Source organism: Gavialis gangeticus, unplaced genomic scaffold (genome assembly GCF_001723915.1).
Source record: "Gavialis gangeticus isolate Ggan-Ray unplaced genomic scaffold, GavGan_comp1, whole genome shotgun sequence".
NCBI lineage: Eukaryota > Metazoa > Chordata > Crocodylia > Gavialidae > Gavialis > Gavialis gangeticus.
Window position 1 is genome coordinate 930,689 of NW_017729031.1, and position 7,677 is coordinate 938,365.

At 44.3% G+C, this 7,677-nt stretch overlaps 1 protein-coding gene across 5 annotated transcripts in view; it reads right to left on the reverse strand.

The window, feature by feature from the left end:
• TANC1 (tetratricopeptide repeat, ankyrin repeat and coiled-coil containing 1) overlaps positions 1-7,671 on the reverse strand; it is a 285,257-nt gene extending 277,586 nt beyond the window's left edge. For 4 of the 5 annotated variants that reach the window (XM_019522346.1, XM_019522348.1, XM_019522347.1 and 1 more), the window contains exon 1: positions 7,646-7,671. The gene's annotated coding sequence lies outside the window, so the exon portion shown is untranslated. Of the gene's footprint in view, positions 1-7,622 lie in introns of all 5 variants that reach the window. The other variant, XM_019522345.1, reaches the window with a different exon arrangement.
• Between the last annotated feature and the right edge of the window lie 6 nt (positions 7,672-7,677).

Sequence of the window (7,677 nt, forward strand, 5' to 3'; positions counted from 1 at the left end):
TCTGGCTTCAGCTCTGGCTGCCTTCCATCCGCCTGGTACGATGAGCAGCCCCTGTAGGTGGAAAATGGCCAAGAGCTGGAGCCAGATCTCTGAGCTGGGCAGAAGCCATTGGGCTCAAGCTTCCCACCCGCCCACCCAGAGTGGTGTAGCAGGGGCAGCAAGGCACCCCCAACCCTGGCCAGCATGTTTAGTTTTTGTGGGTTTTTTTTACACTGACAATCTGCATACTTTTTACAAACATTAGATTTCAGTGGGTATGTCCTCTTGGGTGGGGATTTAGCCCAATGCATTTTCCTGCCTAGGAAGGACTACATCTGCCTACCTGCATCCCAGCAGTATTACTAGCAAGAGATGAGATGAAGCATCACATGACTGGGAGGCTCTTAGGTGGTACAATGCTCTGAGAAAATGTTCCCTGCAGGGTGTTGCACTCCTGCTCAGAAAACAGGTGGTACAGTTCTGCTCTGCCTGCCCTTCAATGCTTTGCCTCCAACATCTTCCTCACCAGGAATCTTCAATCACGCTCCCAGTTGCTTAGCTTTTTTTATGGCTAGCTCAATTTTTTTTTATTTATTTTTTTTTTTTTTAGACTTTATGCACAGGTATCTTTAACCATGGGAAGGTGTGTGTGTGTGGGGGGGTTGTTGGTTTTGAAGAGGGTTTTTTTTTGGGGGGGGGAGGGGTGCTGTTTTTGTTTTTACAGACTGGCCGTTAATTTTCAGACAGCTGGCAACCCTGGTTCCCACCTACATTTAATTTCTGGGCAAAATTTCAGAAAAATTCAAGAGCCCAGTCCTTGCTAAAACAAAACTCCCACTGTAACTGCACTGGAAATGTAGCCCAGTACAAGACAGAGCTCCAAACCTGTAACAAGATTACCAGCTCATCACAAAGGTATTTCTGGTGCAAACCACAAAAATAGGTACTCTCCAAAATTCACATATAGAAAATTCTACACATTTTATCTTTGGCAATTTCTCAAAAAAAAAAAAAAAGGGGGGGGGGGGAGAGGGTCAAACTGCCTCCAGTTAGATAATTTGAAGTCCTAACTCCTCAGAAGTCTGGAAGTGTTTAGTAATGTTGATTAGGGCCCATCTTTTAACAACAAAAATCAAAAGCCATATTTCCATTGTAAGCACTGAAATGAGCAAGGGCAAAATCTTTAGATTGTTCATGTTCTAATTAATTCCTCCAAATCAAGCAAACCTAAAGCAATTCTGACCTAATTAAACTCTCAATCTTCAGATATTCCAGCAATTAAAATCTTTTGTAGTTCAAGTGCTATGTCAAATTCAGAACTACAAGGTATGAGCTTTTGACAAATCACAGTATTATATTAATTAAATTACTTTAAATACATTGCAGCAATACTCTGGAAGTCAATAATACGCAGAAAGTTTCAAAACTATGGTAAAGTAAACATGGCTCCCTACAGTCTATCTCCAGCCATAAAACTACAGAGTTCACATTCACCCACAAGCACACATCAAACAAACTTTCTTTCAGGGCGTTTCCTGTGTTGCTAACAAGTTCCAGCTTCTCTCCTGAAAAGCTAAATTTAACCCATTAAAAAAAAAAAAAATAGGCAACACAAACATCCAGCATGCTGGCTACCTTGTTTTCTCTGCTGTAACTTACAAACTGTGTGTCTCTAAGTGGGTGAGCAAATACAGGGTCTCCCCCCATACTATCTCAAGTTGCTTTATATATCAGTAAGTGTAGCTAATGCAGGCATTCACACACTTTGCTAATTAAACTTATAGAAGGAAGTCAGAAGTATAACCAGAACTGGAGTCTAGCCCATTACATGCACAAGAGTACTCCACCAACCAAGCTAAACAGTAACAACACTTTAAGTCAAGACTACTTACGACGGCATCATATTTGGTTCTAGTAAGGCTTTCATTTAGCATATTTTAATGCTTATGTATATTCCCCACATCATTAACTGAAGTCTGTTTTCCATAAAATCTTGTTTTACATAAACAGCACCATTCCTTACAAAACACTCTCCACTCTCTCTCATTTCAAAATTGTAACTTTCAGAGAACAACCATAATGCCACACATGCGGAAAGAGAAGCCATAACTATATACCATATATAAAAGTATGACTTGGAGTTCTGGACATTCTGAAGGAAAGTTTAAACTACTCATTTTACCTTTTTGCTGTCCGATTCTCAAACTGTTCACGTATTCAGTGATAAACACATAAAACAGAAAATATCATGAGTCATCTTCTGGATGTATTTCAGGCACTTCTGGATCTGTTTCAAGTTTCCTAAAACCCATACTCTTAATCCAAAAAAGAAAAAAGAAAAAAAACCCCTCCAATGAGCAACTGCCTGATCATGGAAGTCCTTCTTCAGCCTGAAAGTTCTTTGAGTACATGTCCAGAACTGCCTCTCCCTAAGCAGACAGACTCCCAGCTCCTGTCCAACTACACTGGAATCAAGTATCTAGTTTCTAAAGTACCCCCAGGGGCCCAATCCAATAGGTGGGTAAAAAGCCTGCCCAACACACCCCAAAAAGAATCAAACCTCCTGCAAAATACAGCTATGGGGAAGGAGGAGTAGGCTGTAGCCACCTACTGTAGCCTAAAGGTATAGTACTCACAGGACACATCTACATGAGACCCTATGGCAACACAGCATTGGTGAGCACAAACTGCGCAGTACCGGTACAGCCCAGTCAGTTAGTACTTGCTAAAGGAAGTACTAACTGACTGTGCAGTACCAAATGCAATCTGGGGCACATGTAGACATGCCCACAGAAAATATGAAAGGACTAGCTTTAATTTCCTCCTCAGCCTGCATGGTTTTAAATTTGTACTGTCCACTTTCAACAGAATACCCAAGGAGAATAACCGTCAGGCTACAGGCAACTCTGGATGAGGGCACGCTCCACCCTCCTGGTTAAGATAGACTACTGGGTGGAAAGGAACAGAATAATCTCTCAGCCAGAAGAAGATGGTGCAAGAAGGAACAAGATTCTGTAACCTAGTCCTTAGGGGGCTTCCATTGGAGGCTGGAGTCCCACGTTCTGGTCCCAGCTCCCAGGACTATATTATGCATTTTAAGTTAGACAGTCATTGGATAAAAAAACCCCAAAGATAATCCTGAAGTCACGCAAGTGCCCTAAAACACTAGGCTACAGGGTTGTGTTCATTCTTCCTTGCTCTTATTCTGGTCCTTATACTCCTTTTTACACAGTGGCAAAACTTCAACAGCAGGGACTGAAAAATTTCACCTCTCCTATCTGACATAGCTATGCTGGCAAAATGCCTGGTGCAGATACAGTTCTGGTGACAAGAGAGGGCTTTCATCAGCTTTGCTTGTGTCGTTCAAGAAGGTAATGTAGCAGCACCAGGAGAGAAAAAAAAACATTTTGACAGCATACACCAAGTCCTCACTTAAGCACTCCACCAACAGAACTATGCTGACATAGCTAAAGCAACAAAGGTACTGTTGAGAAGGCAAACCCAAACTCATACACAAACATCCAACATTCAGGCATTATCAAGATGCTTAAAATATTCAGCAGTTTGCTAACCCCACAGGTGTCTAAATTTCAGTGAGTGAGCACATGAAAAACCAACTAAATTTTGAAGCTGCTAAGCTACATTGAGACTGTGCTTAAATGCCAATGGATCCTCAAATTAAATACAGTATTCCATTCCCTACCTCACCTGCAGTCTCCAATCTGATAGGTGTTCCTTCTGCAGAGACACTCGGAGAGGAAATTTTTTCAAAGCTACTGGTCTAATCCACATCCCATTCTACCCAACAATCCATTGGAAAGTTTTCACCCAAATTCCTGTTCAAAATCAGAGATAGAAAAACAAAAATGCAGGGCTCAGAGGGAGGGGAGGGGATGGGACAGACAGAGGGTTGGTAGGTTACAGCAGTTATGGCACTCTGTTAAGTAGTATACAAGTATCTAACCTTCTGTTAAGTAGTATACAAGATTGATTCAGGTAAGCCACATCAGCCTACTGCAGATTTTCTTTTCAGGGTAAGTGGGTAAAAAAGCAAGTTAATGTTATGCCATCATCTCACACAATTCAATAATATATGCATAAATGCATTTAGATTACAGAGTTACTGTTTAAGATGTGACAGTGGCAACACTGTCAATTCAATTAATAAGAACTTTTAAAACCCAAGATAAAAATCATATAAAACTTTATTCATTACCTATTCAGTACAGAAGCCTAAATAAACTACAAGGCAAACTTTGTGGCTGGCTACAGAAATTATATACAAACTGGTATATGTTAATCGGAAACCGGTTCAAATCTAACACAACAGAAGTGCTGTGACCTAAACCACATTCCAAATGGCCCAAACCTGTTCAAGATAAACCTGGATAGATTTAGTATCAGGCTTAACTGATTTAGGTTAAATTGTTTTAATGATCTTCTGTCCCAGATCCCCTCCAGATTCAAGTTAACACTCAGCCCCCAGCTTCCCAGAATGTTTTGCACCTCTCCTGCAAACCCCGCCTCGCAGGGTGGGCAGGCTAGCCTTGGCCCAAGCTATCAGCTCCAGCTGAGCAGGGAGGCATGCTCTAGCCCCCACCAGCTTCAGACCTAGACTGCTGCAGGTATCTGGCTGCATTTCCAGAGTCAAAAATGAACGTCTGTTCACTTGCTTATCAGTTCAATCTACGCAGCTTGGACTAACCTGTGAAGACTGAATTGATTAATCCTCAGGCTTTCTGACTGTCTGTATTTAGCTTGTAGGAACACAGTCTCTTATGAAGCCATGAGAAAGAAAAGAAAGTAACAAGTTATGCACTTAGATGTCCTACTAAAAATAAGAGATAAAAGAGATCAAAGGAAAAAAGTGGTATTTTGCTGAAGCACAGAAATAGATGGCAGGAGATTTGGGTTCTATTTCAGCTTCTGCCACAGACTTTCCATTTGACCCTGAAGAAATCATTTACATAGGATGAAACTGTGGTGCATAGGGTAAAATGGGAATATCAGAAAAAGATACTGTAAGGACTAATGCTGATGAGCATAAACTGTTTTGAGATCCTTTGAACAGAATGCACTACAGAAGTATAAACTATACAGAATCAAGTAACAGGGGCTGAAGTCTCTTGCCTCATAAGATCTCCCTGGTTTATGATGGTAAAAGGGTTTTTAACCAGGAGAGAGTGATAGTAAATATATAAATAAATAGGCTACTCTTAATTATTAGTTATTAGCTGACCTAATAGATTCCATGTGATCATGCCTCTACTGACATTCCTCCTTTAGGAAAAGATATGGGCAAGATCAGAAAGTTAAGAATTGCACTATGCTCAAATTATTTTAAAAATCCCTTTCTGAAAACAACAAGAACAAAAATGAAATGGTTTCATTGAGAATCAGAGACACACTACCTAAAATTTAATCTTAAATATCTGCCAAGACAGTATAAGTATAATAAATGACTTTGCCATCTTAAGACAAATAGAAGGTTGGACTAGATGACCTCGAGGTCCCTTCCAGCCCTACTTTTCTATGATTCTAAGGCCCCCACTACACATTAGAGAGGACCTTAGAATCACCTAATTAACCAGCTATAAGAGCAAAGTAGCCCCTACCTGTGCCAGGCACAGCCCGCCCCACCCCACCCTGGTGCAGACACGCCTGGGCATGTTCCACAGCTGCAAAGTAGCCATAAAAAGCTCCAAAAAACTACGAAGTTAGACCTCAGTGTGTGCTAACTCTTATAAGTGGTTGCTACCTAGCTTTAACAGCACATGTAGTTAGCTGACAGCACCCAGCAACAGGAGTGCACCATGCTCACCCAGGTCTGGGAGACTCTCAGCAGCTACCCACTCTGGGTCCCAGCAGCACAAGGACCCAGGATCCCCTAGCTGTGGATGCCAGATACATGGACCCAGCTGGGTCCTGGCAGCTGGGGGGTGTGGCTGCTCCAGGGGTATGCAAAATCCTCTTGGGCTGGGGGATCACAGCTACTGTGATCTCCTAGGCTCAGGGGTGCACGAAACCACATGTAGCATGGCAGGAGGCGTCCTTATGTGGATTGCACATTTTTTACCTGCATGTGTAGAAGGGGCCTTGGATAAGGGAGCTCAAAGTTGCACAAAAAAATCTGTCACAGCAGAACACAATGGTATTAGAGCAGCGATTCTCAACCAGAGGCCTGCAGGGTGCTATGCAACATCAGCAAGGTTAGGTGCACAAACACCTACACACGGGTCACAAGATAAACCCAGAGTTTTCAAATAGGAATTCATAGTGTCCAAGATATTCTGACCTGTTGTGGTCTTTCTGAGTTCTTTGTTTTATTATTTTTCTGTAGTCAAGAAATGAGCATAAGCTAACAGCTGGCATTTTCTGAGGGGTACCTTGAGTCCAAAGAGGTTGAAGAAAGCATCAATTCTGACGACAGTATGAAGCTTCATTAGAGAAATATAGCCCAGTTCACTCAACACTGCCCAGCTGTCTTTAAAATTATACCCTCAGATCACAAAGTTGCTATGGCATCAGTGACAAAACTGTGGTTAGAAACAAAAAAATGTCTCTTTCCTACAGGCTGTTATGGGAAGCTGAGCAAGTTTGGCTATGAACCAAATATGTTTTGGCTCTAGAGTGAGCATAATTTATCATCATTTGGACATTCCAGTGGTTCGCTAACCCATGAAAGCAGAACAACTGGCACTTCACAGCATCCAGCAAAATTAACCTCCATATATATTGCCATAGCTGCATGTTTACATTATGGACAGAAATCTCATTCACGTATATTCGCTTGCTTTTGCAGCATAATTTAATCCTCCGACACTATTTTGCTATCATGTCTTGTCAAATCACAACACTTAGGAAGTTTCTCAATCCATTCAGTTTTGGCAACCACATCGCAGAAATTAAGACAGGGAGGAAGTTCTGTCGGATGTGAGATACCAGATTCCCTTGCTTCTTCCCAAGGCTTTGTAATGTTGTAACCAACTCGACATACTTAAGGCCAACAGCCACCAAGGCTGCGGGCTAACAAAGGCGTCTTGGCAAAGGATCCGCCACAGGCTGGGTCACCTCCTGGCAGGACTCCGGCTGGAGCAGCAGGGCACAGGTAGCCGCTACCACCCAGCGCCCTGGCAAACCCGTTCACTCCCGCAAGTCTGCTGTAACAAGACTGCTCAGCTTTCCCTGAGCGAAGCAGTGGCACCTCGGCTTTGCCAACTGCCACACTGGGCTGGTGCAGCAGGTGACAAAAGTGCGACCACTTTGGCAGGTGCATGACAGAGGGAGCAGGGGGGAAGTCATCCAAGCCGGACAGGATCCAGCCCTCGGGCAGCCCACACCAATCCCGCCTGCTTTTTCCCCCGGGGGGGGCTGGGGCGCCCGCCCGCAGGTGAGAGGAAGGAGCGGGACCGACCGTCCGGGTCCCCGCGCCGCTGGCGGAGCCTGCCGCTGAACTTGGTGACAAGCAACACCCCGCGCCCCCTCGCCTCGCACCTCCCCCGGGCCGCGACCTCCGCATGCCCGCCCTGCCCCCACCTGTGCCAGGCACAGCCCGCCCTGGGGCAGACGCGCCCGGGCACGTCCCGCAGCCGCAAACTTTCGGCCGCACTTTCCCCGCACGCAGGGCCGGGCCGGGCACTCACCTCAGCGCCAGCCCGGGCGGCTGCGCGCCGGCGTGTCCCGGGCAGGCTCGTCCGC